At 39.9% G+C, this 17,542-nt stretch overlaps 1 protein-coding gene across 2 annotated transcripts in view; it reads left to right on the top strand.

Annotated features, from left to right (window-relative positions):
* Positions 1–17,542, top strand: part of creb1b (cAMP responsive element binding protein 1b) — a 65,003-nt gene that overhangs the window by 10,570 nt on the left and 36,891 nt on the right. The gene's annotated exons all lie outside the window — the stretch shown is intronic.

The raw sequence follows: 17,542 nt of genomic DNA, 5'->3' as shown, positions 1-17,542 counted from the left end.
CCTCCATTGTAAGTCATGCTTCTTTCATAATTAGCAAACCCTGATATCTTTGTAGCTTCTGTGACACAGTAGGAATTATGTGTAGGAAACTTTTTAAGGTATATATTCAACCTATTTCTTAAAATTTGGGACAGTTTTGAAGCGATTTGATACTAATGTACTACAGGTAAGGAAATTTTTTGTGACAATTTTGCCTGTTATCTGTAACAGTAAATTGCTCGTTATTTCTGCCATCATCAGTAATAGTCAACATTTAGCAAAATACTTAAGTGTGCCAGAGAAGGAACTGACTTGTGTAGATTAGAATCAAAAGTTGACAGGTAAAATAGTAAGTGAGCTATAGATATGTAAAATAGAAACAGGCCATTTTGCCCATCCAGTACATGTCTGTTTCATTCCGATCCCTTCTTTCCTCTGGTAGATTTGTCCAACCCTTTGTCTTTCTGCTCTGCCTTTTAGGAGTTTGTCCAATTTCCCCTAAAATGTATCTATATTAATCACTTCATCCACTCCCTGTGGTAGCAAGTTCCACATTTTCAACACTGCTTAGTTTCAGCTGAACTCCCTAACTAGATTTTTTTGCTGGCTTTCTCAGATGGATAGCTTCCTTTTATATTTGTCCCCACAGGTGGACATATTCCCTCCGTATCCACTCTATCAAAATCATTTGAAAGACTTGTTACATTACCACTCAGCCTTTTTCAAGTTTGTTCATTTCCTAATTGTTTATCCTCCTATTAATAGTATCATCTGTATAAATCTTCTGTACTCTTTTTATGATATGACCACCAGAACTGTTTGCAATACTGAGGTGTAGTCAAGGTTGAATCTAACTTCCCTTCTTTTCAGTTCTGTTCCCTTAGAGATAAACCTTAGTGCTTATTTTGCTTTTTTTAAATGGCCTTTCTAATCTGTGTCACGGCTGTTAGTGATTGGTGTATTTGTAAGCTATGATCTTTGATCCTATACCCCAGCTAGACACCCAGCTTCCAAGTAATAAGTGACTTCCCTATCTTCATAAGAAAATGTTCCAAATGTATAGTGAACTGTAAAAGGATATGAGAGTGCCAAAGAAAATGCATTAAAGTCGATTGTCAGGAAACCAAAATTTCTTTATAAATATCAGATTATGGAAAATTGGGTGCAAATTTTGTGAAGCAGAGGACATGACTAAACTACTGAATGAGTTCCTTGCATCTATTTTCACTGGAGAAGAGGTTCTCATATCACTGCAAATGTGGAGATTGAGAAATTGTATCGGATAAAGATAAATGAAGAGAAGGTACTTAAAACAGAGGTTTTCAACCTGTGGTCGGCGGACCCCTGGGGGTCCGCAGCAGGTTGGCAGGGAGTCCACGAGTAAGCCAAGAAAAAAATGGAAAAGTGACCTTTTAAAAAGACATAGCTTACTTGCTTGCTCCAGTTTTCCATTATCCAGAAAATCGGCCATATCTGTTATATAACGGCAACAATCTTAGAGACTTAGACAGTGTTCCCTTCTGGTAAGCTGCCACTTAATATTCGATTTGTGTAGTGAGAGTAGTCAGTAGTGTTCACTACTCACTACTATTCTGTTGTGCACTGTAGTGTTAACGAGACTGAGTGACGTTGTTGGTGTGCCTGAATAATAATGCTTACTTACTGTGCATTTACGCCACAGTGATGTCACTGTTAAACAAAAAGTGCGCAAGCATGTAAATTTTAGATTAGTTTTGATAATTTTGTTTATCAGTAATAGTAATTAAACTGTCCAGCGTGTATTGCTGAGTATGGAGAAATTTCTGAAGAGAAATGCTGACCAGAAACTGGAAGATTCTGATGACGAAGGGGATAAGGGTGACCGAAAGAGAAAACAACGCAAGTACGATCCAGAATACATTTCATATGGCTTCATCGCAGTGGGGACAAATGCGGACCAACCTCTCTATGTTGTGTGTTTGCCAACACGGTCCAACGATGCAATGAAACCAGCAAAATTGAAGCGCCATTTAACAACAGTGCATCCAGATATTGCCAATAAGCCGAAGGAATATTTTGAGTGGCAAAAGCTGTACCTCAAGCAGAAAGGCAAAATGACAGCCTGTGCCACTGTAAATGAGAAGGCTCTTCGCGCATCATATTTGGTAGCATTATGAATAGCACATTCCAGAAAGCCTCTCACAATTGGAGAAGAGCTTATGCTGCCTGCAGCAGTAGATATGTGCGAAGTTGTACTGGGAAAAGAATCCAGTCAAAAACTGAAAGCCGTTCCACTGTCTGATAACACAGTAAGCAGAAGAATTGGCGATATGGCCGAAGGTATACAGAGCCAGCTGATAGCATGTCTTCAGCAAGTCAGACTTGCGATTCAGCTCGATGAAAGTACTGATGTTGCCAGTGCTGTGCAGTTGCTATGTTCGATATTGCTGGGAAGGAGAGGCTTTGGAAGACTTTTTGTTTTGCAAGGCGCTCCCAGGGCGTACAACCGGTGAAGCACTTTTCCGTGTGCTTGACACTTTTTTTGTACAATTGGCATTGGCGTGGACACAATGTATTGGAGTATGCACAGATGGTGCTTCTGCAATGATGGGACAGAAGTCGGGTCTAGTCGCACGAGTGGAAGAAGTAGCTCCACATGTAGCAGCAACCCACTGCATGATTCACCGTGAGGCTTTGGCTGCAAAGGATATGGATGAAGATCTTGCGGATGTGTTTTCTATGTGCATTAAAATTGTTAACTTTATCAAAGCCAGGCCGCTCAATCATCGTTTGTTTGAAAACATATGCCGTGAAATGGAAGCCGAGCATAAGCATTTGTTGCTACATACAGAAGTCAGGTGGCTGTCACGAGGCCACATTGTGCAGCGTGTATATGAATTGCGAGACGAACTGCTCATTTTTCTAAATGAGCATAACGGATCATTGGCACAGTTCTTGACAGATGAGACGTGAGTTGACAGATTAGCTTATCTTGCAGACATTTTCAACATTTTGAACAGCTTAAATCTATCATTGCAAGGACCTGGCTCAAATGTTCTGAAAACACATGACAAAATCAATGCCTTCCAGAAAAAACTCCGTATCTGGAAGGGAAGATGCGAGCAAGGTGTCTATGATGTGTTTCCGTTGTTGGCTGACTTTCTGACAGTGAACGAGACTAAGACAGAGGCCATTGCGAGCACCGTTTTGAACCATATTCACAGCTGTCACATTATTTCCATGAGTATTTTGGCGACGATGACATGAGCATGTTTGATTGGATTTGAAATCTGTTTGAATGCATGCTTACTGATTTAATTGGACATGATTAAGAAGAATTGGCTGAACTGTCATCTGACAGGACTTTGCGCTTGCAGTTCAACCGAATGTCACTGTTGTCGTTCTGGATAGCATGTTCCCAGGAGTATCCACTGCTGTCTGGCAAAACCGTCAATGTTCTGTTACCATTTGCAACCACTTACTTGTGCGAAATAGCATTTTCTGCTGTCACTGCCATGAAAACCAAATAGATCAAGACTGAATATTGAGGATGACATACGCGTGTGTTTGTTGCACATTTGGACAAACTCTGCAGTGCAAAACAGGCACAACCTTCACATTGAACTGAACACGGAAAGATACCACTGGTAATTATTGGTGATTGAAATAGTCACTATTTCAATAGGGCCTTAGTGCAGTAATTTAAGTGTTGTATGCATGAATTATCGATTGTTTGATTTTTGTGGGCGTTGGGGGTCTGCCATCTAACAAGGACGTGTTCTGGGGGTCTGCAGCATGAAAAAGGTTGAAAACCACTGACTTAAAAGATCCAAAGAAAGTGTTCGAAATTTTAAAAAGTCAGATGGTTCCTGGATTACTGAAGGGAATTTGTACAGCTTCTGGATGCAACCTTCCAGTCCTCTTTGATAACTCACTGATATCTAAAGGACTGAAAGATTGCATTCCTATAAGCAAAAGTGTGCAGTGATGAAACTGGCAGTCACAGGCCAATCAGGCTGACAGTAGGAGTAGCGAAGCATTTAGACAACGTAGTCCAAATTTTTTTTGTATTTGATTTGGTATTGAGATTTAGTAATTGGTTTATTATTATCTCATATTAGGAGGTACAGTTTAAAAACTAGGTTTTGCATGCCATCCATACAGATCATTTCACAACATTAGTACATTGAGGCAGTACAAGAAAAAAGCAATAACAGAATGCAAAATATAGTGTTACAGTTACAGAGAGAGTGCGGTGCAGGCAGATGATAACGTGCAAGTCCATGACGAGGTATATTGTGAGGTCACGAGTCGATCTTATCGTACAAGAGGTCCATTTAATAGTCTTATAACAGCGGTATTGAAGCTGTCCTTGAGCCTGGTGGTGCGTGCTTTCAGGCTTTTGTATCTTCTGCCTGATGGGAAGGGGGAGAAGAGAGAATTATCTGGGGTGGGAGGGGTCTTTGATTATGCTATTCCAAGGTAGCAAGAAATGTAGGCAGAATCTGTGGAAAGGAGGCTGGCTTTCATGATATGCTGAGCTATGTCCACAACTTTCTGCAATTTCTTGCAGTCTTGGGCAGAGCAGTTGCCATACCAAGCCGTGATACATCCCAATAGGATGCTTTCTATGGTGAGAGTCAATGGGTACATGCTGAATTTCCTTAGCCTTCTGAGGAAGTAGAGGTGGTGCACTTTCTTGGCCATGGCATCTATGTTGTTGGGCCAGGACAACCTATTGGTGATGTTTACACCTAGGAACTTGAAGCTTTCAACCATCTTTGACAGAATCTCTGAGCGTATACCTCCTTTTATTTATAGATTTAGAATTGAAGGATGTTTGACTGAGTAGAAATTTTTATTCTTTGTCAGGATATAAGCATTGCTAGCAAGACCAATCTTTTTATTGCACGTGCCTAGTTGTTGAGGTGGTCATGAACTGCCTTCTTGAATAGCAGTAGCTCAAGGTGATGATGCACCCTTCAGTTGTTCTGTAATTTTGACCTGGACAGTGTAAGACTTGCTTGGAAGGGAGCTTGGAGATACACTTGTTACTCTCGTTATCAGGACAAGGTTTCACACTTGAGACATTCTGTTGAAGTCACCAAGCAGCTACGTTACACTGTCTTGTACAACTTTCAGCCACCATGCATAATGTAGAAGAGGAGCCAATCAAGTAGTCAGCTTTAACCTCTGGTTGAGCTTCTTGAGTGTAGGAGCTTTGTTTAAAATTTTTCAGATTCTTTGTCAAGTCTGTATTGATGTAAGAAGTATGGACTTGAGCTAATATAGAAACCAGATAGAAGAGGAATTAACTCTTGGGTGGAATACTCCTTAGTATGCATGAGATACAAGTGATGATCCAGTCATTCAGTGTTTGCTTAATTCTCTCTTTAAATGTAATAGATGTCCCTTCAGTAGTGATGTAACATGAAGCAGCTCATTTTAGGTCTCTTGCTGTCCCTGGAGGTGTTTTTGGAGAGCAGCTGTCCACATCTGAGAGATTCCATTCATTTATAACACCGTTGTCAGACAACTCCAGATAAGCTCCCAAGGCATTCCAAAATTATGCCCAGCAGTAAAATCAGTGACATACCTCTGGATTGCAAGTGGATCTTGCTCATTCATACTGTCCTATTTTCTTCCCACTCTTTGATTGGTTCCTTCAGATTTTACAATACTTGTACACACAAGGGGGCAATTTACAGTAGTCAATTAACCCTGTCAACTCGCATCTTTGGGAGGTAGGATGAAACCAGAGCACTTGAAGGCAGCAGTTCTACAATACCACTGTGCCATCCAAGAATTCTTTGGTTTATGAACAGAATTAATACAATGCATAAAAATGAAGCTGTATAAAACATTATGTGAAACATTTACCACCTCAAATAACACTGCAGCAGTATCTTTGAGCCTGATGCTTTCTCTTGCTGCAGTTAAACTCTCAGTAATACTTGAACTAAGATGCTTGCCTCATTCGTAGCCTTAACTGTGTTTTCTCTGTCTTGTACAACAGGATCTCCATTCTGAACTGTGGAAATCTCAATAGTCTTGCAGAACTATACCCATCAAATACCACAGTGTGATACCCGACTTAGTTCAGTGGTACTATTTAACTTCATAAAGAATGAGGGAAAAATTTGTATCTCAACCTCAGCATGTCCACAAGTACTTTGCAATCAGTGAAGTGTTTTTGAAGTGTAAACATTGTTTAAATTTGGAACAAGTGCTAGACAGTTCTCACTCAGCCACCTCCCACAAACAATAGAGCTTGACAGTCTTTTTAAGTGACATTATTTGAGGGATAATTATTGCCCAGGACATTGATCCCCAGTTTTCAGTGAGACTGGGAATTTTTCATGTATGCCCCTGTCCTTAGAGGGATCAACAGAGCACTAAAGATGCTGTAGCTAGCAAATTGGAACTTGAAACCTGGACAGCTCGGAGCATTCCATTGCACCAAAATGATACTTTATGATATTTACAAGCAACATATCACAAGTTCAAACCTACAACAATTGATCACTTTCTACAGTTACAGCATGCCTAGGCATAAATTTCTATCACATTCTTGCAGTCACAGCTTGGTTCAAGAAAATGATTTTCACCTCTTGCTGCAGGTTCACAGCAGTTCATTCACTGCTGCCTTCAGTGATCTGAATCAAAGCCACTGTTGCTGTCCTGGTGAAAATATCTCAGGGATCCCATTATTGTTCTTGCTGGAAGGTTCGTGTTTATGGATATTGGTGAGACCAGGGTTATGCTTTGTGATACTTCCATGACCAGTAAAAGTCTGTGCTGATGTCTTTGTTTTTGTCCTGTGCTTAGTTAACTAATTTCAGCCTTAACTTATCGTTTCATATCTTTTTACTGTAGTTATTTATTTGGATGCAGGTCCATGGGAGATAGCAGCACTTGGGCAATTTTATTCATTCTGAACAACATTTCGTGTATGATCTCTAGCTACTTCTGCTGGTTGATGTGTAGTTCTAATAAATGGCCTGTCTGTAATAATTGTAAACAAATCTGGGGGGCAAGTTTTGAATATTGTGAGTACAATAAAACTTGATAAGCTGGCACCTTTGGGTGCTGGTCCAACAAATTTGGTGCTGGTCCAACAAGTTTTCCAGACTTTTTGGATGGACTCCTATTAGAACCCACACTTTTATGTTACTTTTATTTAAATGTTATACAGTAGTAAAATAAGTTTTCCAGTGAGTTTGAATGAAAAGGGAAATATAAAAGCACCATGGACCCTCACTCCAGCTAAAAATCTATCCACGCAAGTCAGATGCCGAATCATTGGGATTTCTGAACAATTGGATGCGGGATTATCAGAGTTATACTGTAGTAGTAAAAGCAAAAAAGTGCAGATGTCCTTGCGGGTCAGAAAATGCTAACAATCCCAGGGTGTGACCTATCATCGGTTAGAAACTGTTACAGATTAAAGATGAATCATCTGCAGTGTTTTCCAGTTCTGATGATTGATTGTCTACAGACTTGAAACATTTAGCTGTGTTTTCCCGCCCACCCCCCCCCCCCCCCACCCCCACTAAATGTCTCCAATATTGTTTTGGACTTCTATCATCTGTATCATTTTGCCTTTTTAAATTTATTTTAAAATTCATTGTTTGAACTTGCATCAGAGAAATAAATGCAGCATGAAATCAGGAAAGTAATGTGGATAGAATGAGTAGCACCAATCTTAAATGAAAACTTAGTTCCATTGTTTTCAGTTCAAACACCAATTGGGTTAGTTGGCAAATAAAGTTTCAGTTAATGTGCATAGTTGGATGAACATGTGAGAAAGGATTGACTGACCAGAATGACTGTCCACCAACAATACTGGGTAGCTCTGAGGATTAGAAGGTGTCTGCTATATTGTTGCTTACTAAAACATAGTTAACAAATTAAGTCTGAACCCACATTTGATGCAGTGTAAAGGATAGATATTTTCTTGTAGGAGATGTTAGAATGTATGAGTAATGCTTGATTATATATCATTACTGTGATTTTTTTTAATATATCACTATGAAAGCTATCAGTACTAGAGAACAGAATTTGTTTTCTATTTTGACACTGTTACCTAAAAACTCACATTTGTGGGTGATTAAAATCAGAAAATGCTGGAAATATTCAGCAGGCCAGGCATTATCTGGAGAGATAAACATGAGTTGACATTTCAAGTTGATGACTTCCCTGCTGAAAGGTTGTTGATTGTTTCTTCCTCCATATGTGCTGCCTTGACCTGGTTCTTCACAGCACTTGGATGTTTTTTTGCTTCTAGTTCAGTTTTCCTTACCAGCCACATTATATGTACAATATGGATGTAATCCAGCTTTCATTCTGCATTGGCAATGCAAGTTGGAATTGGGAAACCTAGCTCAAGGGTGAATTGGAGCAGATGATTCCATAGATATAATGACAATGGAGTGAATTTTCTGATTGCCTGAATGAAACCCACAGTCCAGTAGTCAAGAATGAGACCTAGACTGTGATGGATTGACTACAGGACCATCCCTTTGACCTCTTTGGAAGTCTGCATGGAGGAGTTGATCATAAATTACCCATGTGACAACCTGCCACCTGGAGAGCACTAAAGGTGAGTGGGGTTATAAGAGACATCAGGGCATCATCACTTGAGCTGGAGATGGTTACCTCTGAACTGTGAAAGTGAAGAGGTAATTCCACTAGTTAGTGTTCCTCTGTGTAATTCAATTCTTGCTAAGATCTACATCTGTTATCCGGCATATTCCTTCTTCTCTCCCCTGTGTTTATATTGAAACTTAACTCTACCTTACTTCCTCCTGGATCAAACCTGTTGGGCATTTGCCTTTCCCCTCAGAAACACTGCTTACCCCTCATTGGGTTGTTTTCTCTGGAGCATCAAAGGCTGAGGGGAGACTTGATTGAAATTTATAAGATTATGAGAGACACAGGGTAGACAGGCAAAATCTTTTCCCCAGGGTAGAAATGTCAAGTACCAGAGGACATGCATTTAAGCTGAGAGGGGGGAATGTTTAAAGGAGGTGTGCGGGGCAAGTGTTTTGCACAGAGGGTGGTGGGTGCCTAGAATGGGCTGCCAGGGATAGTGGTGGAAGCTGATACGATAGTGGTGTTTAAGAGACTGTTAGACAGACACATGAATGTACAGGGAATGGAGGGATATGGATCACATGCAGGCAGAAGAGATTTAGTTAATTTGGCATCATACTTGGCGCAGACATTGTGGGCCGAAGGGCCTGTTCCTGTGCTGTACTGTTCTATGTTCATCAACATGGACTTCCCTGAATTCTAGCTTCAGCTCTGGGTTTAAGTTGTAGTATCTCTACCACTGTGGAGCCAATGTAGTTCTCCATTGTATTGAAGCTGCAGATACTGTATAATATAAATGCAGTGATTGATCCTGTCAATTGCTGTTAGCTATGAACCATGAATACATGCTTATGACCACATTTCAGGTGAGCCAAACCCATTTCATGGAAGTCCTTTGCAGATAAAGGACCATTGATTTCATTCAATCAGTCTGATTTCAAATCCAGCAATAAAAGACTGCTATTCCAACATACTCCAATATCCAGACTCCAAAGCATTTGAGCCATACAGCATGGAAACAGGTCCTTTGGCCAGCTTGTCCATGCCGACCAAGATGTCTTTCCAAGTTGGTCTTATTTGCCTGTGTTTGGCCCATATCCCTCTAAACCTCTATTCACGTACCTGTCCAAATGTCTTTTAAACATTGTAATTTACCTGCCTCTACAGCTTCCTCTGACAGCTTGTTCCTTATACACATCACCTGCTGTGTGAAAAAGTTGCCTCCCGGGTCCCTTTTAAAGCTTTCCCCTCTGACCTTAAATCTATGTCCTCTAGCTTTAGACTCCCTTACCCTGGGAAAAAGACTGTAGCTATCCACCTTACCTATGCCCCTTAGAAAATCTTGAGCCTCCTATGCTCCAGGAAAAACAATTCCAGCCTATTCAGTCTCTCCTTATAACTCAAGCTCTCCAGTCCCAGTAACATCCTCTTGAATCTTTTCTGCACCTTTCCAGCTTAATGTCATCCTTCCTATAACTTGGTGACCTGAACTGCACACAATGCTCCAAGTGTGGTCTCACCAATGACTTGTACAGTTGTAACACGACAACCCTTGGTCGATAGAAGGAAAGGGTGTTTGAAGATATGAGGTGGCATACAAACTATGGTTTAATGGGCAGCAATGATCCCTGGCCTCATGTAACAATTTATAGCAAGATGTGCACACGCAATCATGTTACTTAAATAGTGATACTTCATAGCTTTAAAACAAAGCTAGTTTTTCAATGGAGTTGGCCTCTAAAGGTTAGAGACGAGTGTGTGGGGGGAAGGTAGTGGTGGTTACCTGGCAATTATTAGTTGGGGAAGACAGCACGCCCACTAAATAATTGTAGCAAATAGAGCAGCTTTTCTTCCTTTGTGAGAGCATCCAGTGATTTTTGTGTTTGCAAGATACCAGGAAGCATCAAACTGAAGTTCACCCAGTAACCTTAATCTGAAACTTTTTAATTTGTGCTTCATTGATACGGAAGCTATGACTTAACACAATCATGGTTCTTTATTTCCAACTTTCACAAGCTCTTAATGCTCAAAGATCCACTAATTCTCAATGGAAAATACCAAAATATGTGTTCCTCCAAAATTCTTTGCACATGGTATTAAATGTTTCAGTTTCATTCATCCGTGAATAGATGTGAAAAATCATGAAAAACAGTATTATTTTGACAGCAGTAACGGATTGAAGATTCAGCTAGATCAGATTTTTTTATATAGGGAAGATGTTAACTGTTAAAACTGAGCAGGGGAAAACATACAGCTTGCTGTGTATTTATATATTTTCAGTTTTCTCATAATTTATTCCTGTGTCATATTTATCCTCAGTGCTGTCTGTTAACTTGTCATACTGTAAGTACACCCTATTCCCACTGGATGTACTACAAAAATTGCCAGGAGGTAATAAAAGGCATGACAAGTTTGAAAAGACAATAAACTTCACACGTGGAGGCACTTGAGCTTAAACAACACAAAGAAAAACTTCAAACATTCAAATAAATGGAAGGATTTTTTAACAAAAAAAATCTTGAGCTACTCAGTTAAGCATAATCCCTCCTGGCCATTCTGCTCCATTGAAATCAATGGAAGAGAGATCCCTGCTTCACTTCCAACCTGGGGTGTGTTTGTAGAGCAGAATGCCTAGTGTAAGTGCCTGAAGTTTTCCCGCAATCTCCCACTCCACCACTGGAGTCTTTGTTAGGTCCAGGTCAGGATCAGGCCAGAATTGGCAAACGTCTCTCGGCATTCCACTCTTAGCACTCCCATGCTGAAAAAGCCTGAAATTGCTGGCATTTTTAATGGGAAATGACAAATTACTTTTCCGATCCTTCTCCAACTAAACCTTTGATCTTTAATTTCTTGTGTAGTTTACTGTTTCTGTATCTCATACATCTCATGAGATTTTTAGATTTTATGTTTGTCTCTTTTTGATCATTCTTTATGTATGCTTGCATTATATCTCCCTCCTCTTATTGATTTTTGCATTCTCCTAATGCCCACCAACATGATTTTATTTTCATCTTTTTAAGGGTTGGTACCTGTTCTTCCACTTTTTTTTGTTTTGTTTCTATTTCCAATTTTACTTTGTTTCCACATTGTAATTTTCCTCTTGCTGTTATGGAAATCTGAAAGCCAGTTTGGGCCTCTAAATTTTTGGTAAGTATAGGAATGATCTTAACTTTATAGGAGCAGTAGGAAGGTGATGCTGGGTGAGGTACTGTGTTCCTCAGTGTAAGGTTGGAGTTGAGTGGGCTGGATGCAAAGCTGGAACTGGTTGTGAAGTTGCATGGAGGCATGGTGTGGATGGCATAAATTTGTAGGACACATTAGAAAACTAAGGACAAAATCTTGCCAAATTAAGGAGAGTAATTTTGTAAATCATCATAAAATCATTCAGAAGATCATTGGTTATAATACTGAAGTGAACATTGACACATCTGTTTAAGACGTAGACTGGGAGCACAAGCTATAGGGTGGGACAGTTGAGGAACGGTGGAAGACTTTCAAATAGATTTTTCCACAGTGCTCAAGAAAAATATATTCCAGTTAAAAGCAAGGACAGTAAGGGTGGGGAGAGCCAGCCTTGGGTAACTAAGGAAATAAAAGAAGGCATCAAACTAAAAGCTCATGCATACACAGTCACCAAGAGTAGTGGGAAACTGGATGACTGGGAGAACTTTAAAAAGCAACAAAGAATATATTAACAAGCAATAAAGAAAGGGAAGATCGATTATAAAAGTAAACTAGAACAAAATATAAAAACAGATAATAAAAGTTTTTATAATTATATAAAGCTGCAAAGGGTAGCTAAAGTGATCGTAGGTCCCTTGGATGGTGAGAATGGGAAATAAATATTGGGTAATGTGGAAATGGCCATGGCTCAGTCTTCACAGTGGAGGACACGTCTAACATGCCAAAGAGAGATGTTATGGATGTGATAGGAGGTGAGGACCGTAATACAATCACTGTCACTAAAGAGGTAGTGATGAGCAAACTAGTGGGCCTAAAGGTAGACAAGTCCCCTGGTCCTGATGGGATGCATCCCCAGGTACTGAAAGAAATGGCAGAAGATATAGTAGAGGCGTTTGTGATAATTTACCAAAATTCTCCGGGCAGGTCCCAGCAGATTGGAAGACGGGGAGTGTCACGCCACTGTTTAAAAAAAGGATGCAGGGAAAAGATCAGTAACTATAGGGCAGTTAGCTTAATGTCTGTAGTCAGGAAAACGCATGAAGCTATCATTAAGGAAGAAATAGTGAGACATCTGGATAGAAGTGGTTCCATCAGGCAGACACAGCATGGAGTCAGTAAGGACAGGTCCTGTTTGACAAACTTACTGGAGTTCTTTGAGGATACAATGAGTGCAACGGATAGAGGGGAACAGGTGGATGTTGTATACTTGGATTTCCAGAAGGCTTTCGATAAGGTGCCGCATAAAAGACATCCATAAGATAAGGATACATGGAGTTGGGGGTAATGTATTAGCATGGATAGAGGATTGGTTAACCAATAGAAGGCAGAGAGTTGGGATAAACGGGTGTTCCTCTGGTTGGCAATCAGTGGTGAGTGAGGTGCCGCAGGGGTCGGTGCTGGGTCCGCAGTTGTTCATGATACACATTACGATTTGGAAGAGGGGACCAAGTGTAGCGTATCTAAGTTTGCTGATGACACTAAATTGAGTAGAAAGTCAAATTGTACAGAGAATGTGGAGAGTCTTCAGAGAGAGAGATTGGTTAAGTGAGTGGGCAAGGATCTGGGAGATAGAGTACAATGTTGGTAAATGCAAGATTTGGAAGGAAAAATAGAAGATCAGATTATTATAATGGTGAAAGATTGCGGCATGCTGTTGGGCAGAGGGACCTGGGAGTGTTTGTGCATGAATCACAAAAAGATGGTTTGCAGGTGCAACAGGTTATCAAGAAGGCAAATGGAATGTTGGCCTTCATTGCTAGAGGGATTGAATTTAAGAGCAGGGAGGTTATGCTGCAACTGTACAGGGTACTGGTGAGGCCTCAGCTGGAGTACTGTGTGCAGTTCTGGTCTCCTTACATGAGAAAAGATATACTGGCTTTGGAAGCAGTGCAGAGGAGGTTCAGCAGGTTGATTCCAGAGATGAGGAGGTTAGCCTATGAGGAGAGATTGAGTCGTCTGGGATTATACTTGCTGGAATTCAGAAGAACGAGGGGGGATCTTATAGAAACATAAAATTATGAAAGTGATAAGATAGAGGCAGCAAAGTTGTTTCCACTGGTAGGTGAGACTAGAACTAAGGGACATGGCCTCAAGATTCAGGGGAAGTAGATTTAGGACAGAGGTGAGGAGAAACTGTTTTTCCCAGAGAGTAGTGAATCTGTGGAATTCTCTGCCAGGGGAGTAGTGGAGGCTACCTCATTAAATATATTTATGACACATATTTTTGCACAGTAGAGGAATTAAGGGTTATGGGGAAAAGGCAAGCAGGTGGATCTGAATCCACAGGCTGATCAGCCCGTGATCTTATTGAATGGCGGAGCAGGCTCGAAGGGCCAGATGACTACTCCTGCTTCTATTTCTTATTGAGGTCTATTCTGGAATTAAAGATCTACTTTCTGGATAGTTGCCAGAAAGTCTGAGGAGTTCACCTTCCATTAAATCTTTGATGCACAACGTGTGACCTGTAGTCCACCAGCTCACTGGAGTTGACCCGCCTCTGGGCTCCAGACCAAGGCCGCTGGGGTGAGATATTTTGGGATCATGTTGAGCCAGCCTAATCTTCGAGCCCTGTGTTATGGTGCGTATCCTTCTCCAGACCCAGTTGCAATCCACTGAAGTATGGGTCATTGTATTAAAATGGATAGTATTGGTGAATACGGGACTGTTGATGAATAACACAATAGAGTACCATACTTGTGTATACAGGTCACTACAAAATGGGTGTGGTGTTTGTGGGTAGAGATTTATTGCTTTATACTTCTCGAGCACTGTGCTAGTGGACACAGGTGACTATGTAACAGTAAGGTAAGGTACTAGAGAGCACCAGTCTGCAAAGTGGAAAGTATCACCCAAATATGTGGTGAGTGGACAGTGAATGATGCAACCAGGAGAGGTTGAAGGAACTGCAAGAATAATGGCATTTGTGACTTTAATCACGACAATAAATATCAGTATCTGGTTGTCTGTGGTTAAGCTGAAATGTGTTTCTTTTGAGTTTGGTTAGGATTGTAAATTTGGCAGTCCTCACAAAAGTGTTGTGCACTACTACTTCAGACAGAACCTTTAACTTGCCCTCATTACTTTCATAACTATTGCTAGTTGCTACCAATGTCCTCAGCAAAGCCCTTCTAATCACACCAATCCCCTCTTCTTCTCCCACCCCACCTCACATCATCATTTGCTCAGTAACTTGGCAGAGCCATTAAATTATTACTGTATTACAATCTCTCAGAGAAAAACTTTTACCAGCATGTGAACTTTGTTACTTGAAGTATCAAAACTTTTCACCTATGCTTTCAAATTGGAGTAGATGAAACCATCTAGTGAGAGTAAGAAATAGAAAACATCTGTTTTATGAGTCAAATCATTATGGTAAATGAGCAAACTGTAAGGCATTACATTTTTGGGTGGAGGCAGCAAAATAATGAAGGACAACTTAAAAATGTGCTTTTTTTGGAATCCTGAAAAAAATTGTTAAATTAATGGTTGTTACTGAGTTTAATTGCAACCTCTGCTCACAGTTTAATTGAACATCTGCTAAAGATCATGACCATCTCCACGCTAAGATTGAAATCTTAGAGAAGGTGGAACTTGAAATGATTCATTTACTATTGCAAAAATAAAACTTAACTGACAAATTACTTGGACTACTTGCAAACTGAACCACAGGAAATAACTTTTTTGTGAAGTAGGATTTTCTCTCTTTATCTGGGTATTTTATTTCCTAGTTTTGACAAAACATTTTTGTACTCTATATGAATTGTTTAGTTAAATAGGGCAAATCATCTCAGCCAGGCCTACTCAATAGAGACTAATACCAGAGCACAACATAATGTAAGCAAGTCCACAGATGGGACATTTTTTGTGTGTGACCAGAATCCCATTGCAAAGAAATAGTGCAGTCATAGAGCAAGGTTGTGACTCTTTCGTTGTAACATTCCCACTACATCACCTCTGCCTTTAAGCCATTAATGCTCAGCTGCTGATGCTGCCCAGGATTACACTGTGTTCATTTTGAGCCTGGTGATTTCTTAACAACCCAAATTTTTTAAGCAAAATCATGCCACTGTAATAACAAAATCTGCCACGGACAGTAATTGAAGAAATTTGCAGTTATATCATACAATAACAAATCACCTATTTGTGTTTTGGTCTTGTCCCTCAATGGCACAAGAACTTTTGAAAGCAATATTTTTCAGGTGAGATATGAAACAACATCTGTTTGCTATTAAAGGCGTAATAATGCTACAGCTTTACTTGAAGGAAAGCAAGGGATTTCTCATTGATCTTCTGGGCAATTTTTATCTGTTAACTGACATTATCAAAACTATCTGATCATTATCACCTTGTTATTTGTGGAACTTCACTGTGTGCAAACTGGCTGTTGTATTTCCTGTATTTCAAAATGATTACACTTCAAAAGTAATATTGTGTTACCATATAAATGCACATCTTTCAAAGGGTTAAAATGTATATAGTGTGTCAGGATAGTTTTAAAAAAAAGGAATTACACCCTCAGAGGGGTGTATGGTGCAGTGATTACATTCGTTGCTAGGATAATTAGTAATTGGTGTAAGGAGATAACTACTTGACCTTGTACTTTTCAAGATGAATATAGCATTTAGTTAATGTTGTAATTATATCAGAGTAAATTGTGGCCATTTAAACTTTTGAATAACATTACACCATTTTTTTTGTTGTTATTTGAATACTTTGTTGAAAAACGTTTCATTTGATCACAGTGAAATTTTTCCAACAGTAAGGCTTTTTTCAATTTACTATCTTAACCATGCAGAAGATTGTCTGGTCAGAGCTCTGCAGCACTGAACTTGGAGATGCTAGCTGCAGTCACTGGTGGTGAAGCAGTGCTCCTTTTTCAGATATTGGCTTCAGCATTGGTTTAGAAACTAAATAGTGGTTTTGTTGGGATAATTATGCATATTTGGTATAGAGAGTAGGCATGGGGAGCAGGTGCAATTGGTGCTCTGGAGATTACCCCCTTGTGTTGGCTTGTACCGTCATTCTCATTATGCCCAAAGTCTTTTGTATCATGGAAACACTTTTAGCTGAAACATTAGGAATATCACAAAGTTGCAGGATTGTGCTCTTTCTCCCCCTGACATATGTTAGTACTAGTATATACAAGGCTCAAGACTTGCTGAAAATCTAAAGCAAAGTAAAACTGTGCTGTTGAGTATTTAGTCTTTAAGCCTGTAGCTTTGCACACAGCTTTCTTGATACAACAAAAGAGCATTATTAAATAAAATTTGACACTGAGCCAAGTATAGATAGATAACCAAAAGTTTTAGCAAAGAAGCAAGTACTAAATAATATCTTAGAGAAAAGAGACAGAAAGGTTTGGGGAGATTATTCCAGAGTTTGGATCTGAAACACATAATGACACCATCTCCAGAGGTGGTGAAGAAAATTAAGGATACACAAGAGGCCAGAATTAAAGGTGTGCAGAGACCTCAGGGGATTGTAAACAGGAGAGGGCAAGGCCATAGAGGGATTTCCTTGTGAGAATTTTAAAACTGAGGCCTTGGCATTCCAAGTTGCACTGCAGCTGAATGATTAGAGGAGTATGTACTAAATTCCTGATGCTAGCTCTATTGTCTGTAGGGGCTAATGGGAACATTTCACAATGCTGGGATGTTAATACTTGCCTGTCCTCATTAGGAAAAGGGCAATGAATTTCAAAGAAAACAAAATTAAGTAGAACAAAATATTTTGGTATCACAGGTGGAGTCAGCTGTAATTTTATAAAAAGTTCTTGAACCATCTCCTGAACTCTCAATATCCAGGG

This window comes from Pristis pectinata, chromosome 1, assembly GCF_009764475.1.
Source record: "Pristis pectinata isolate sPriPec2 chromosome 1, sPriPec2.1.pri, whole genome shotgun sequence".
In the NCBI taxonomy this organism is placed as follows: Eukaryota; Metazoa; Chordata; class Chondrichthyes; order Rhinopristiformes; family Pristidae; genus Pristis; species Pristis pectinata.
The sequence above is the reverse complement of the archived record's forward strand: the minus strand, read 5'-3'. Positions and strand labels throughout refer to the sequence as shown.